The 15,945-nt window shown below is 42.7% G+C and overlaps 1 protein-coding gene across 2 annotated transcripts in view; it reads left to right on the top strand.

The window, feature by feature from the left end:
• Positions 1 to 2,443, top strand: part of Agtpbp1 (ATP/GTP binding carboxypeptidase 1) — a 207,684-nt gene extending 205,241 nt beyond the window's left edge. Inside the window, exons 28-29 of one of the 2 annotated variants that reach the window (XR_013090371.1) lie at positions 1,662 to 1,771; positions 2,351 to 2,443. The gene's annotated coding sequence lies outside the window, so the exon portion shown is untranslated. Of the gene's footprint in view, positions 1 to 1,661; positions 1,772 to 2,346 lie in introns of both variants that reach the window. The other variant, XR_013090370.1, reaches the window with a different exon arrangement.
• Positions 2,444 to 15,945: the final 13,502 nt, after the last annotated feature.

Raw genomic sequence — 15,945 nt, 5'->3', positions numbered from 1 at the left:
GAAGAAAGAAAAGAGTATAGCTGTGATTTTTTTTCCCTGTTACCATTGGAAGGGGATCTCATCTCTTTTCAGAAAATGGGACATTACATGTGGATGAGTGAGAGGCTGATGTAGTCAGTGCACTTGCTGGAGGCTCTGGGAATTTGGTTTTTCCATTTGGGGTTGTAAATAGTCTGGTGGAGTTATGTCAAACATTTTTTGCCTGATATTCCCAGAAAAATCCAGGTCTGTGTTTGGAATTTAGATTTCTGATAGAGTGTCTTAGTCTGTCTGTGCTGCTATACAAAATACCACAGACTGATAATTAACAATAGAAATTTATTGTTAATGGTTCTGGATCCTGAGAAGTCCAAGATCATGGTGCCAGCCAGATTGGTGTCTGGTGAGGGCTGCTCTTTGCTTCCAAAGGTGAGACCTGTTGCTGAATTCTCAGGAAGGGAGAATACTGTCTCCTGACATGGAGGAAGGAACAGATGAGGAGGATGTCTCCCTAAAACCATGTGGTTAGGATGCTAATATCATTCATAAAGTCATAGCCTTATAACTTAATTGGCTCCCAAGATCACAAATATTAAAGATTGTTGCACTGGGGAGTCAGTTTCAATGTGATATCTGGAGGGGCACCATCATTTAAACCACAGCAAAGGACTACCTGGGAAATTCTGAGGAGTCTGTTGACCTCTTGGTGAGAATTAGGTTCTTTAATATCTTATTTAACTTTTGCTCCTTTGTCTGTTTTTTTTTTTTTTTCTGCAGGGAGGTGGAGACAGTTAATTATCATTTTAAAGGAAAATTGTGCTTTCTATGAAACTCCCAGGGCAGGGAGAAGGGAGAGGCAAGAGTTATTCCCAGAGTGGGAAACAGAAAGCCATATCCTTCAGGTTCATTCAAATGGAGTATTGGGTCATCTTTGGGTAGAGGTAGAGGGGTAGAGGTAAGTTCCATATTATGCAAAATCTGGAGACAGACTCAGCTTTTCTTCCTGTTGTGCTCACTGCTCATGCAGCATCTATAGTCCAGTAACTTTTTTTTTTTTAATGAAAGAAAGAGTCTCAAAAATGGCCAATCCATGATCACGGTACCCAGGGACAGTTGGTTCAGTCTAAGTGCTCTCTGGGTATGTGATAATAAGCTGTCTCCACCTCCCCATTAGAAACAAAAGAGTGTCCTCATCTTACAAGGATAAGGCTCTTGTCTACTCTTGGAATTTGTATTCAATCTTCTTGCTTCATCTGCTAGTCAAGCTTCAGTCTTGGGGCTTTGGTTTAGGGAAGTGGGGACAGGCACTACTGAATGATGGCTAAGCAGGCTCCAGTGAGCTCTGGGAGAGCTGGGCAAAGGGAACTCAGAGGATGGCCTCTCACTTGAACTTGAGTGATAAGGGAAGTCTTTCTGGAGGAATCTATGTTTAATCTGGTGACATAGGAGAAGAATACTGGGCTCTGAAGCCTGAGAAGAGAATCTTAAGCAGTAGGAACAGTATGTGCAAAAAAGCTGGAGAGGTTCAGGCTCAGATGTTGGAGCAGCTCCAGATGCTCAATCTGGCTCATGCAAAATGTGTGGATGAAGGAGATGCTTGGAGAGTTATGCAGAGGCCTTTTCTCAGACCTGGCTGTACTTGCTGGGCTGATAACTCTCGTGTCTGCTCCTGTCCATTGAAGCTCCTGCTCAGGATGAAGTTGGGAATCTGGAAGCAGGTGACACATGCATAGATGATGAGGGAGCTCTCTCCTCTCCTCAGTCCTTCTGCTGTAAGGGATGGAAGAAGGAGGTAAGTATTTGCATTTTTTCCACTTAATAGCCTTCCTTCCCTTTTTTCTTATAGACAGAATCTGGCTTATTTGAGCAGTTGGTATGATGCTTGTTGGCCCAAATAAAAAGCTACATTTCCAATCTGCCTTGCAGTGAGTAGTGGCTGTATGTCCCAATTCTGGCCAAAGAGACATAAGTAGAACTTACTGAGAAACTTCTGGAAAGTTTGCAAATGAGTGTAGATTCACTTGGCATGTGTTCTTTGCCCTCTGCCCACCTTTTGACAGGTCTGGGATGGGGCCTAAGCATTTGCATTTTTTCCAAGTTCTCCACTGCTGCTGATGGTTTGAGGACCACACTTTGAGAACCACTGTTGTGAGGTCCATCAGAAGAGCAGTTGTCCTGAGGAATGAGTTGGAAAATGATATGTGAATGGTTTGAGGTTCTTTCTAGTCCCCAGAGCAACCTAAAGATTTCTGGGAGGGAGGAGTGTGGCTTGAATCATTGGAATCGTGACTGGAAGCACAGAGGGAATTGGATGCCACCACTGATTGTCACCATTGGAATAAACAACGCATGTCTTGTTTTCTTCAGGAAGGACGGGGACGTGACCAGATAAGAGTGTCCTCTCTGATGGCATGTCCACACACAGTTCCCACACATTTCCTGCGTCTGCCCGCCTGACGCCTGTTCTCCATCACTGTCCAGCCAGCCCCTGCCTGTTCTGAGTCTGTGGCCTGGACCATACAAATGGTTCTCCATCCCAGGCATGTTTAATCCATCATAACTTGGTTGTTACGATACACAGTGTTTATTTTTCTTCATAAAAAGATGCAAGCTGTGAGCCTCCAAATGCTGGCAGCTCAAAATATTCCATTTGTTTGTGGAGAGACAGACTGGATGGCACAATTTCAATCAAACTATGAAATGTAGCGTGGCATGCCTGGAGAGCAGGATCATAGCAGTATGTACCCTCATTGTAGGGAGCTGAGGACTGCACACATGGCTAACTCCTCAAGCCCTGGAAGGAGGTCTGATGGCCCTGTCCCGTCAGTCCGGGCTAAGTGGGAGCATAAACTCTGTCACTAGCCATTCCTTCTCTTCCAGGGCACAGGCAGGGCCACCTGTTGAGTCCCCACTAATTTGCTCTGGGTGAAAAGGGTTGTATCCTTTTAGTTACCAAAAGGAAATGGACTTTTATTTTTCTAATACAAATGTAATAAATGATGATTTAAAAATTTTCAGAAAAACATGAACTAGAGAACAAACAAATAAAAAAATCCCTTACAAGAGCGATAGTTTCTCCTTATTTGCTTCTGTCTGTCTGTCTATGACAGTTTTTCAACTGTGGGCATCTCTCCAAGTTAACATGTATAGATCTATATCCTTAAGTTTTTTTTCTTCTTAATTGACACAAAATGATTTTACATATTTTATGGGGTATGGTGTGATAATTTAATGCACATATACAATGTGTAACGATAAAATCAGGGTATCTACAATGTCCACCTCCTTAAACACTTATATTTCTTTGTGTTAAAAGTCTGAACTCAGGCTGAAACTGTAGCTCAGTGGTAGAGTGCCTGCCTTGCACGTGTGAGGCACTGGGTTTGATCCTCAGCACCACATAAAAATAAATAAATAAATAAGAATATTGTGTCCATCTACAACTAAAAAAAAAAAAAAATTAAAAAAGTTTGAACTCCTTTCTTCTTCATCAAATTATAACCTTATTATAATATTATTCCACCCCATGACTATATCAGCCCCTATTGAAGGGCAGTTCCTGCCTTCCTTCCCCTCTCTCTCTTTCTCTTTCACTGTGCTGCTTCAAATAACTTTAGACATATGTCTTAACCTCTTCACTTTCTTATTTGCTTAGTGGACTTTTAGCAGTAAAACTGCCAGGGAAACAATTTGACCAACCTTCCCAAACTCCTATCCCCAAGTTCGGTTGCAAATGACACCCACCCCCATAATGTAAGACACAGTCTTTGGCCTCACAACCTATTATCACCCCAGTGTACAGATCTTCATCACTTTCTGGGCCCATTTTCTTTTAGATTTCTGAACGGTTAGCATAATCTTAACATGAAAAAATTTCATCTCATAAAGGTTTTATTTTTTCTTATTAACATAATTGTAGTTATAGGAAGTATTTTATTTCACTGTTTCCTTACTTCAGTTTTTTATTATGAAAATGTCCAAACTTTGAAAAAAAGTTGAATATAATGAATTCCTACCCACATACCCTTCATTTAGATTCAATTTCTTTCTTTCTTTTCTTTTTTTTTGTTTGGTACTGAAGATGGAACCCAGGACCTCAACATTTGAGGAGGCAAGTTCTACCACTGAGCTACATCCCAGCTCCAGATTCAATTATTTATGTTTTCCTCTATAGGACTTAGCCATCCTGAGCTATACAAGTATGTATTTAAATTCTTCTAACAACCACAATACTATTATCACACTTAAGAAAAACTATTATTAATTTTATAATATCTGTTAATACCTAGTTTGTAGACAGACTGATCCATTAAATGCATTGCATGATTTCAGTTCAACAACTACTGAACAGTATTCAGAGACATTATTCTAAGGTTTCAATCTGCGTTTATGCATCAGAATCACCTGAAACTATACTTTAGATAGGTGCTGGGGATTAATGTATGACATTTTAAAGGAAATCAAGATAGAAAAGTTATTCTGGGAGATCATAGGTCCCAGGCCTCTATGGAAGTAGAAGGTTGAGGTCTGGGACCAAGGAATGGAGTTTAATGGCAAAATGGGGTCAAAGCAGGAGTCTTTTTTTTTTTTTTTTTAAAGGACTTACCAGGTCAGGAAGGATGGATGAGGAGAGACATTTGTCACAAGTGTTTGTGAGTAAGGTTCCTGGCCCTTTCTCTATGCCCACCATTTACTAGGGTCATGTGGATAGAAAATCAAGAGTCCCTTCCTGAGGCTAAGAAACTGTTCGTCCTTGCTGAGCCAAATCTGCTTCATCTCTGAAGGAGAAAAAAGGAAGCCTTTGTTGTCTGCAGGAGCCTAAGAAAGCAAAGGAAATTAAAAGTTTTCCTTCAAGTTAGAAAATTTGTCCAGCAATGAGATACAAAGAGGACTCTGGGACAAGGGCAGTGAGAGAGCAAAATGAAGACAGGGTGGTAGCTTCAGAGGTGGCATGGTGCTGCTGCTAGAGTGAGCCCAGCACAAAGACAGCACATGGTAAGCTAACATTTCAGAAGATGTGATTTTTGTATTTGGGGCTGGAGACAGTGGCCAAGATGGCTCTCAAGTCTCATAGGGCTCCCAACCCCCATAAGGGAACCATAGTACATTTCCCATCAGCAAGGACTGGGCAGGCTGATCTGCTCCCTGTGTCCCCTGGCCAACATTTGCTTAGCTTAGTCCAGTTTCTGATGCCCTCTGGGGAAAACGATGCAGGTTTAAAGTCTGAAGTTACCCAAATGTCTCACTGTCAGGAGAATTCACTTCATTTAGAACTTGGAACCAGCACTGTTTTCAATAGGACGCTTAATGAACTGGGGCCTGCAAAATAGGCCATAAACTTTTTGGCCTGCTTAACCCAGTATCACCTCTCTTGTACTGACTGCAATAATGTGTTTTATTTTCCCACTTTTTATTAGCTTCCAGCTAAAGGCCAAGCTACAGGAGCCCCTGTGGCCTTCCTTATGGGAGCAGTGGAAATCGTGACCTCACATTTGCTTTCTCAGCCCTGCAAATGTCTGCGATCCCATTCCAGTGGCAGAACAGAACCATGCAAAATGAGATCACAACAGCAACAATGGTTCGCTGTCTTCCATCTAAGAAATGCAATTGTTTCTGCTTTTGTATTTGTGTTTGTTTGAATTATGTAAGCAAGCAGGGTGTTCTTAATAAGACTAGTGATGCCAAACTAAGAGTCAACCCCCCAAATCACATAAAATTTAATGAAAAGTGGGGTATACACAACAGAGAGATTTCTGAGGTGTGACTGAGACTTTATTTCCTAAGTGTGCCTCCCTTTTGGAATATCTTTGCATTAGTTTGGAATCACCAGCAATTTGTTGATTGGAGGCTAAAATTTGGTGTTTGCAGCAGATAGGAAAGAAAGGTAAAGGTATGCACATTCAGCATCAGGGACTCAGGGGATCAAACTTGGTGTGGCTAATTCTGAAACTGTTGAACCCCTCAGTTCTCTCAAATCCTCTATTTTCTCTGACTTTGAACACCCCACTTCAGAACTGGGACTCCATCAGTACAAATAAGCTCTTCAAAACCAGAATATTGCAGTTTTTATTGCATTTATTGGGATGGTGAACACGAATTCCATACTCCCCCCTTAGAACTACATTATGAGTTTTATGTTTAACCGTAGTTAGAAGGAAAAACCATGAATAAGGGGCATCTGTGAAATATATCTACTCTAGCCAGGCTATGGAAGAAAACTGTGGTTATTTCTCAAGTTTTTCCAAGAATTATGGACAAATTCTGTTTTCCCATATTTGGAATATACAAAAACTAAAGGATGGAAAATTAAAGTGCTTCAGTGCCATCTCTAGACTACCAGAAACTGTTAGCATGGAAGCCATCTATCCATCTACTCTTCCATCCATCTGTCTATTTGGTTTTTCTTTCTACTTCTTTTAAGTGCCTACTATTTTAGCCATGTTTCCAGATTCCATAGACTAGATGATCTAACGTCTGCCTGCATTCACATGCTGCTCACATCTTGTTCTGAACAACCCAACAGCATTTCTGAACCACCTTTCCTCGGCCTCCAGCCTCCCTGTTGTCTTCTCCAGGGGGTGTGCTTTTCAAGTACAGACCCTCATCTACTTCCCCTATTATATTCTCATAGTTGGAGATACTATTCCCTTGCCCTAATTACCTCAAGGCCAGTGCCAGAAACTAGGACTAACTCAGTGCTCCAGGACCTGCTAGAATTATTCAAACTAGCAATCCTAAATCTGTTTACCCTGCTTCACCTGTTCCTTCCTACTAAAGAAATAGTAAATGATCTCGCCCACAATTCCCCTTCCTCCCTCTGCTTGCTGACAGAGGCTGATGCTTCCCGTGTGGCCCTTATAGTGTGGCATGCCCTCTCCTTTTGGCAATTATATCAAAATGTCTATTTCATAGCACTCTTCTCCCAATCTGTTGCCCTCACTATACCTGAATAATATTTAAATCTATTATAGAACTTGTTATGTACTACACCCTATGCTAGGCACTGAGATGTCAAAGGAGAAGAAATGAAGTCCCTGCCCTCTGAACCTTTCTAGTTTGGATGAAGTCACTGATAAGCAAACATGTTCACAACCCGGGTTTGCTGGGAAATACTCCTTTAGAAACTGTGCTGTAAACACCAAGGAAAGAGTACTGGAGAGGATGGCTTTAGGTTGGGCCTTGAAAGCTAAGACGGGAAAAGAACCTAGCAGAGGCACTGAGCTGGAGGGGTGTGGTGGTGGTAAGAAGGGGAAGGTAGTTCAAGGTGACCAGATTGCAGGGAGGGGGAGGACAGATGAATACGGAAATGCCCAGAGTGGTGATGGATGGCAGAAAACCTCAAATGCCATGCAGAAGATTTGGGTGGTGAGGAGTTTCTGAAGACTTCTAAACTGAAGACATGATCACGTTTACACTCTTGACTATTGTGGCAGTAAAGAGCCCTGAAAGAACATTTAGGATCTGGCGCCGAGATGTGAAGAGCCTCTGAAGTGTTTAGTGGAGGTGGAGAAGATCTAAGAATTGTGTGGAGACAGCTATGATGACTAAATAGGGGGACTCCTGAGTGTCTCTGTACAGGTGACAAATACTGGTGATGCTGTTAAGTCAGAGAGGTATGAAGAGCCAAACTAAATGGAAAGGACAGGGGAAGAGAAAGGTGAAACTGTATGCTTGAAGAACCTTCCAGGAAGACAAACATAGGAATGCTCTGTGGGCGTGGTAGGTATACTTCCTGCAAGTTCCTAGAAGGGAACAAGATGACCTGAGAGAAAGCTAAGGACAGGCACCTGGGGAGCCTTTGTGTGCTGGGGTGATGATGACACTCCTTTCTGATGTCCCCAGCCTCTTGGATTTCCTCTTAGTCTCCCTGGGCTCCTTTTCTCTGTTACTGCAGGACGCATTGTTGATGCACATGTGCCTGATCATGTGTGTATTCTCTCTCTCTCTATCTATCCCTTTCTTTCCTTCTTTCTCTCTCTCTTAAGCATGCCTCCTTGTGTGGAGTTCACCTGAGGAAGCTGGGAGACTGAGTTAAGAAGGAACAGAGAAAGCGTTGGAAATTTGATTACACAAGGAAATGGAATAGGATGGAAATGAGGGCTTGGCTTTGACAAGCAGAAAGGAAACTGTGTCAAATGCTTCTGATTCTCTTTCTACCCTATTCCCTCTCCCTGCAAGGAGACACTGGAGAAAGAAGAGCATATAAAAGGTCTCATCAGTCAGCACCCAATATACAGAAATGTGTAGACTAGGTAGGTAGGTCAAAGCTAAAGATTTGCTTATCAAAAAATAAAACAAAAACTTTCCTGGTAGGTCTTGTGGAATTTCTAGTTTCAGCTCTGTATTTGAAACTTCTGCATCTACAATGTAAAACCAGATGAAGTTGCAGTGCCTTTGCTTCTTCCTGGTTTTCTGAGGCAGAGTCCCACACAAAAGGATTTGCAGATGGTAAGGGTGTACTGAGAACTGGTGCAGAGGAACATTTTAGAGGGAATATTAGGACTGGACATTTCTTTTTCCTCTATTAATCAAGAGGCTAGTGGGAATCCAAAGGGTCAGGTAGCAGCAGGGTGCAGCATGTTGAGGGCCCTAAAGAAGAGGGGATGGCATACTGCAGAATCAAAGGCAAGTGAGTCTCCTGCAGGAAGGCACCAGGTTGAGTAGGGCAGAGGCTGGGGGTGGGTTGCGGGGGTAGTGCGGGGGGGGGTGGGGTGGTATCTGTCCTCCTAGAGGAGACTGTGTGGTGGGGAGTCAGGTAGGCTCACCCCTGGCTCTAAGGACAAAGGGGACCAGAGGGAGTGCTCCAATAACCGACTCAGAGGGTCATGGGGGTAGGGGAGAGCGTCTGGAATAGCTTTCTAGAGAAGTGACAAAGGAGGTGGAGAGACCACCAAACTGAGAAAGAAGAGGACTGCTTCTTTGGTTGCAAATATGGCTAGCAGAAACGTCAACCCCCTCCCTACCCTAGCAGAAAAATAAACCCGAGGGTTGCCGGTGGAGGGTGGAGATATTTAAAACGGTGCCTGCTGCTTTTTCTCCATCTTGGAGCGTGGCAGTCCTCGGCAGCGGCTGAACAGCGATGAGCATGTTTCTAATTATCACGTCGCGCCTTTGATCTGTTTTAATTATTTGTTTCCCCTTGCAAACACAAACTTGACTCACTGTGCCGGGCTTGGCCAGCTGCTCCACTTGGAGGTGCTCGGCAGTGGGCCATGAATGGTTCCCAAATGAGATACAAATGCCCTGGTTTCCATTCAGCCTGCAAACACTGAGCTCCTACTAAGTGCAAAGTGAGGGAACACAGGAACTGGTAGATCTCTACTTACCCACAATGCTCTGACTCTCTCTCTCTGCTCCTCCCTCCTCCAGGACTCTGGGAGAAGACAGAAGAGAATATGAGAAAAATTCTCATCTGGCAGAATCCAGTTTGCAGAAATATGCCCTTCTGGTAGGTGAGTCAAAGCCAGGGACTTCCTAATGAAAAAACAAAAACAAAAACAAACAACAACAGCAAAACTTGGGTTGATCTTGCAGGATTTAGGGTTTCAGCTCTGCATTTAAAACTTCTGCATCTAAAATGTAAAACCTTAAGCAATAAGGAAATGACAGTACAGTGTGTTTTACTCCGTAGGTTTACTGAAGTTTGGAAGCAGAAGCATACCCTAAAAGATTTTTAAATATATATAGGCTTATGAACTTTAAGAATTAATTATGATTATTTTTGGTGCTGGGAATTTAACCCAGGGCCTCGTGCATGCTAAGCCCCCAAGATTGTGAATTTCAGAATTAGAAAGTACTTTATTGATGCACATTTTACCTATTTTATAATTCATCCATTTCAAGCATACATTTTTTTTTGTAAAGTAAACTTACTAAGTTATGTGCCCATTCCCATAAATCAATTTTGGAACATTTCTATCTCTCTGCTAAGATCTCATTTATATTTTCTGTTATTTCCCATTCCTCCTTCCCTCCCCCTAACCCCAGGCAACCACCAACCTACTTTGTCTTTGTAGATCTGTGTTTTCTGAACATTGTGCATAAAGGGGTCCTATAATATGCAGACTCTTGAGTCTGTTTCTTCTATTTAGCAAAACATTTGAGGTCCACCCATGTCTTACAATGTCCCTATAATCCATGTCCTTTATGACTGAATAGTATTCTGCTGCATGAATATGCTATGTTTTAAAACATATTCACCAGTTAATGGAGATTTGAGTTGTTTCTGGTGGGGGTTATTAGGATTAATGCCACTATGGCCATTTCTGTGTAAATCTTTGCTGGGTGAAAGATTTAATATTTGGAATAAAAAGGTCTGCCTTGATTCTCAGTTACTCAGAATGCTAAGAAAAACATTGTGAAGGCCAGAGGATTTTTTTTCATATTTTTATTGGTATATTACAATGGTAGGATGTGTTGTTACCTATTCATACATCAGGCCAGGGATTTATATTCAGAGTACATATTGGTGCTAAAGAAAAAACACTGAGCGCGGCAAACTAACGGGGGGGGGGGGGGGGGGGGTGACGAGCAACTTGTGTACATTGATACAGCAGGAGTGGGAGCCCTTTATTGTAGGACAGGAGGGGTATATATACATTCCACACAGCTTATCTTAATTAACATAAACTAGATACAGCAGTCAACCAATAAGGAATCTCCACACTTAATGGCTCACGGGCGTTACTACTTCACAAACCACTCCCTCTGCAAAATGCCAGGCGCCATCTTGACTCGTTTACAGACTCTAACATTTAGTCTTTAAAGAAACTCAACAAAACCCTGGATATGATATTGCTGGTAAGCTGATGTTATGCTGGTTGGTAACTTCTGAATGTCTTTAGGTACTGTCTGATCAGTCTGGATCCTTAACTGGCAATTGATGAAAACCAACTCAACCAGTTTTCAACAAAAGAACAAAAATTTAAAAAGGGAATCTATTGGTTCTCATAATGAAATGCCCATGGAATAAATCTAGCTTTAGGTATGGCTTGATCCAGAAGTGCAAATGATATCGTCAGTTCTTGGTTTCTTCCTATCTTGTATATTAACTTATAGATTCCAAATGATGATGAGTTGACTGGAAGCCACTTTTCTTGAGTTCAAGTTCAAGTTTACTTGACAAGTGTTCAATTCTATCAGTTTCAGAGAAAGTCTCATTATATTTGTGTATGGTTAGGGAAGAGACCTGCAATGGGGAGGACTGTCATACAAAAAAATCAAATTAAAAATTGGTTCTAATTTCTGGGAGTCTGCTAGCTTTGACTCACTAAAACAGATTGGCTCCATATCAGAAGATCCTTTAGAGTCTTCTGTCCCAACTCTTTTCTCAAACTGTGAATCCCATAATATGGCCAGACATAATAGAATCTATTCAAATCCCTTATTATTGCAGGTGGGAAAACTGAGGCTAAGATATCAAATGACTCACTAAAGGTTATACAAAGTATTTTTGGCAAAGAATTGAATTCTGGCCTTCAGATACTCAGTCCAAGTATTTAAAATTTTCCATTTTGTTACTTTCTTGTGCAAAGCAGGAACATATAATATATGTATTGGCTATCTGTAAATTTGGCTGCATGTATAGGGGCTAATTTTGGTTTGATGCAAGAAAGACAGGGTCAGAAATATAGAACTGTCCTACCAAATATTGTATTTCAATATAACTAAAAATAAATTCAATTTGTAATTCTCTCTTTTATTCTTTATTGTCTTGAGAATGGAACCAAAAAGGGGAAGGAGTTTACCTGAGGATAAATTAGGATAATTTGAGTGAATTTGGATAAAAGGAAAAAACAGGTCTATTTCCATGGAGTTTGATGAGAGAATGAAACTTCCTTTGCCATATATACGTGATTGTTCCCATTTGTTTGAAACCATCATTTGTGGTAGACACTAGTTATCCTACCTCAGATGTGTTATTTAACAATATAAGGTTTTTGTTATTGTCCAACTTTTAGAAAACTGAGGCTCAAAGATTTAAGTAATTTGCTAAGTTTACAAAACCAGCAAGTGACAGATTTTGTCTTTGATCTCATCGTTTTCAAAGCCTTAATGGACTAGAGTTTGTAAGCTTTCAGGAAAGGAAAGGGTACAAGGTGGTCACCTGAGAAGAAAGCACATCTGAACATTTCCCGGGCTCAGAATAGGGTCTGTCTTTTTGCTGAAAATGGGTGAGACTAGAAGTGTCCCTTTATAAGCAGTCACTTGGTGGGTGACTTACTGTGGTGAATGGGTCTACTGGTCCTTATCTGAGGGATCCTATCATGTGAGGTGAGAAAAGACCTCAGCATAAGAATGTTGTTTGTGGACCTGAGTATCATGCTGGGGACCTGGCATTTAGGTCAGTGGGCAACTGGACTGTGCCCTAGCCTGGCTAAGGGAAGACTGGGTGGTGAACCCAGGGGCAGTTCCTGCTGGGTCAGTTGGGGCTGCACTTGCCTTACAGCATCTATATGGCCCTCCAAGTGTAACCAAGTCCATTCCTGAGCTTTTTGATGTTGTTTCACTGTGTTTTTTGCTTCTCTGGATTTTCCTCACAAGCATGTCTGATCCCAGCTCTTAGATGATGCAGGAGAAAGGATTTTCTCATCTCCATAGGGAAGAGTCTATGGAGGCAGAAGCTGGCATGGCTTCGTGGTCCCAGGAGGAGGCCAGTCCTTCTTGATGTGCCTTTGACCTGTGGTAATGTGATTCTGTCTCCTGTGGGCTTTCTGGAGTCTTTTCCTCCCTCATTTGACCTCGTGGTTGAATGGAGTGGGAGGTGGGCTTTGCTATCTGGGACTTTTCTTTCCCTGTTGACCATCTTTAGACTGAGGAATGGCGAGGCTGTCTACATGTGTCTTCTGTAGAGGTGGCAGACTTTGTGAAGAGCAGATAGTGAATATTTAAGATTTGTGGGTGTTATGGTTTCGATACTCTGTGTCCCCCCAAAGCTCATGAGTGACAACATAAGAAAATTTAGAGGTGAAATAATTGGGTTATGAGAGCCTTAACCTAATCAGTGAATTAATCCACTGATAAGGATTAACTGGGCTGTAACTATAGGCAGATAGGGTGTGGCTAAAGGAGGTAGGTCACTGGGGGTATGCACTTGGGGTTCATATTTCATCTCTGGTGAGTGGCGCTCTCTGTGCTTCCTTGTTGCCATGTCCTCAGATGCTTTCCTCTGCCACGATGTCCTGTCTCACCCGGGGCCCAGAGCAATGAAGCTGACTGTGTGTGAACTGAGATGTTTGAAATGGTGAGCCCTAAATAATTTTTTTCTCCTCTGCGTTGTTTTGGCCAGGTCTTTTTGGTCATAGCAGTGAAAAAGCTGACTAAAACAGTAGGCCATATGATCTCTGAGTCACACTACTCAGCTCCGCCATTGCTGTGTGTCAGCAACCACAGACAATCTGCAATAAATGAGTGTGGTCAAGTTTCAACCAAACTTGACCCTAACGGGGGATGGGCTAGAGTTAATGCCCTGGTCATTGGCAAGAAGATGGAAGAGTCAGTTTCGATCACCATTGCCAAGATGGAAAAGATATGCCAGCCTGATCTGGGACTCTATGGGACCTCTATGGGCCGCAGAATGTATACTGCCAAGAGCTCTGAGTGCCAGTCCTGCTCTATGCAGCCTCACAGGCAATGTCTGCCTGGCATGGGTGTTTGAGGAATCTAGTTTTCAGAGCATCATATTTAAGGAACCATGGATGGGAATATGACCCTGGACAATATAAATGACAGAGTCAGCAGATCCATTTCTTTCTCCAGGGCTTGCCAGGTGGGCTGGGCCAGGGCTGGGGAAGTGATCAAAGGCTGGTAAACATTCTAGAGAGAGCCCATGTAGACATGTCCATGGTAGACATGTCCCTCACACGTGTTATCTGAGTTATGCTGGCCCCTCGTGGGCACCCTGGAAAAACATATGTGGTTGGAGTGTACCATAGGTCAGGGCAATCCCAGACGGAGGGAACACAGGGGTGTGGTTCATGCACCTTGAAGATCAGGAGGAGCCAGGGAAGGTCAGACACCTAGGGCACAAGAGAAAAGCCAGCAGGTACCTGAGGTGACATCTTCAGTGTGGCATGTGAACAGAACAGGAAGAACTTCCTTTTGGCTGGAATACTGACTTCATGGAGGTGGTAGTGTTTGTGGTGGGCCTAAAGGATGGGTCAGGTTTAGGAGAAAGTGTGGGTATGTTTGACTGTCAGCCAGTGATTCTAGCAGCCACTGGTTTAGTTTGGCTCTCAGGTATTGGGCAGGCTGTATTTTCCAAAGATGATTCCAATGATCTCTCTTCTCTTCATCAAAGGGGAGATGGATACCTCTCCTTTTAAATTGTGTGACTTGTATATTGCCACTAGCATGCAGTGGGTGTAATACACAGGACTTCCAAGCTTAGGCCACACAAGGGGTGCTGTGTCTGCCTCATGAGAGGGACACTCATGCATAGAATGCAGAGCCCCCATGGAGATGTTTGGCCACACTGAGCCTTCCCTGAATTGCCAGGTGGTGGGGAAACCACACAAGAGGAGTGGCCACACAGAGGCACTCTGGTGGCAGTCTTGGCCTTCCTCTCAAACCCAGGCTTGGCAGTCCAGTGACTCCTGCCTCCTGATGCTAAGCCACCCAGTCACTGTGGCTCGCCAGGGAGGACCCTGACATGGTGGAACAGAGATAAGCTGTCCCCTTGTGCTCCTGCCTGACTCTGCCCCACAGAACTCATGGCATATCACAGAATTTCTGCTCTGCTCCACTGAAATTAGGGGGGATTGGTCCATGAACTCTGTGAGCCTGTGTGAAGAGTGCACAAGAGTTGATTGGCATAGATCCTCAATGACCTTGAAGGTGGGTTCCACAGCATGGAACTTATGAATACACAGTGAGAACCTACTAGAGGGCTGCCAGAGGTATTGGCTTACTTCTGGTCATGCTTTCAGAAGAGATATGTATTGCAGAATCCAGGACCGAGTGGTGAATGGTGACTAAGCATGGCCATGGAACTATTGAAGGGTGTGTTGGTGACTTTAGATGAGAAGCAATCTCAAGTGAGCTACAGGTACAGGATCTGGATGGGGAGGTGTTAGCATGAAATGCTGCTGCAGAAGAACAGACAGAGTCTCCCCTCACCTTCCCAGTTCCCAGTCCCAACCCCAGATCATGGAGAGCACATACACAGTGTTCTTTATTGTTTTCTTTAAGAATGTTATTATTTTTTATTGGTCATTATAATTATATATGAGTGGGTTTTATTTTGGCACATTTGTACATGCATGAAACATAATTTCACCAATTCATTTCTCATTACTTCTCCCTTTTCTCCTCTACTCCCTTCTCCTGATTCCCTTTTGCTACTCTACTGGTCTCCTTTCTTATATTATTTTTTTAGGTAAGGTGTTATAATTATATATAAAAGTGGTATTCATTTTGGTATATTTGTACACAGCATAATTTGATCACTTCACTCCCTAATACTTCCCCATTTCCTCCTTCCTCCCTCTCAGTCCCCTTCTTTTACTTTATAGGTGTTCATTGGTACCTGGCTGGAATGGTCCTATAAAAGCAGGACTTTCTGCTCCCATTGTTCCTATGGTTTCTCACAGACCATCGAGTCATATTTGGGTGGCAGGATGGAGCACCCAGAGGAGCTGAGTTGTTAAAAATGGTGGTCTTTGGACTTTGATACATGAAGAATATAAGGACCAAAGCTGTGACAGATCTGCAAAGACAGACAGGCAGTCATCTCTGTAAAAATGCTGATTGGTCTGTTATTATAGCTTACCCTTGTGAGCTGTCACTGGGAATTTGTTTCAGAGGAATATGCTCTTGTTGTGAATATGTAATTTGATGGGGATTCTGCCTTTTTGTCCATGTCAGAGAAGAACTTCATTGCTCAGACGCTTGAAGGGTTTAACTGATAAATGAGTCTTTCCTGAGTGGATATTATGAAGCCAAAAGCATTGGGTCACATGAAGGAAC

Source organism: Callospermophilus lateralis, chromosome 2 (assembly GCF_048772815.1).
Source record: "Callospermophilus lateralis isolate mCalLat2 chromosome 2, mCalLat2.hap1, whole genome shotgun sequence".
Lineage (NCBI taxonomy): Eukaryota > Metazoa > Chordata > Mammalia > Rodentia > Sciuridae > Callospermophilus > Callospermophilus lateralis.
Note: the sequence above shows the minus strand (reverse complement) of the source record. Positions and strands in the feature narration are given on the sequence as shown.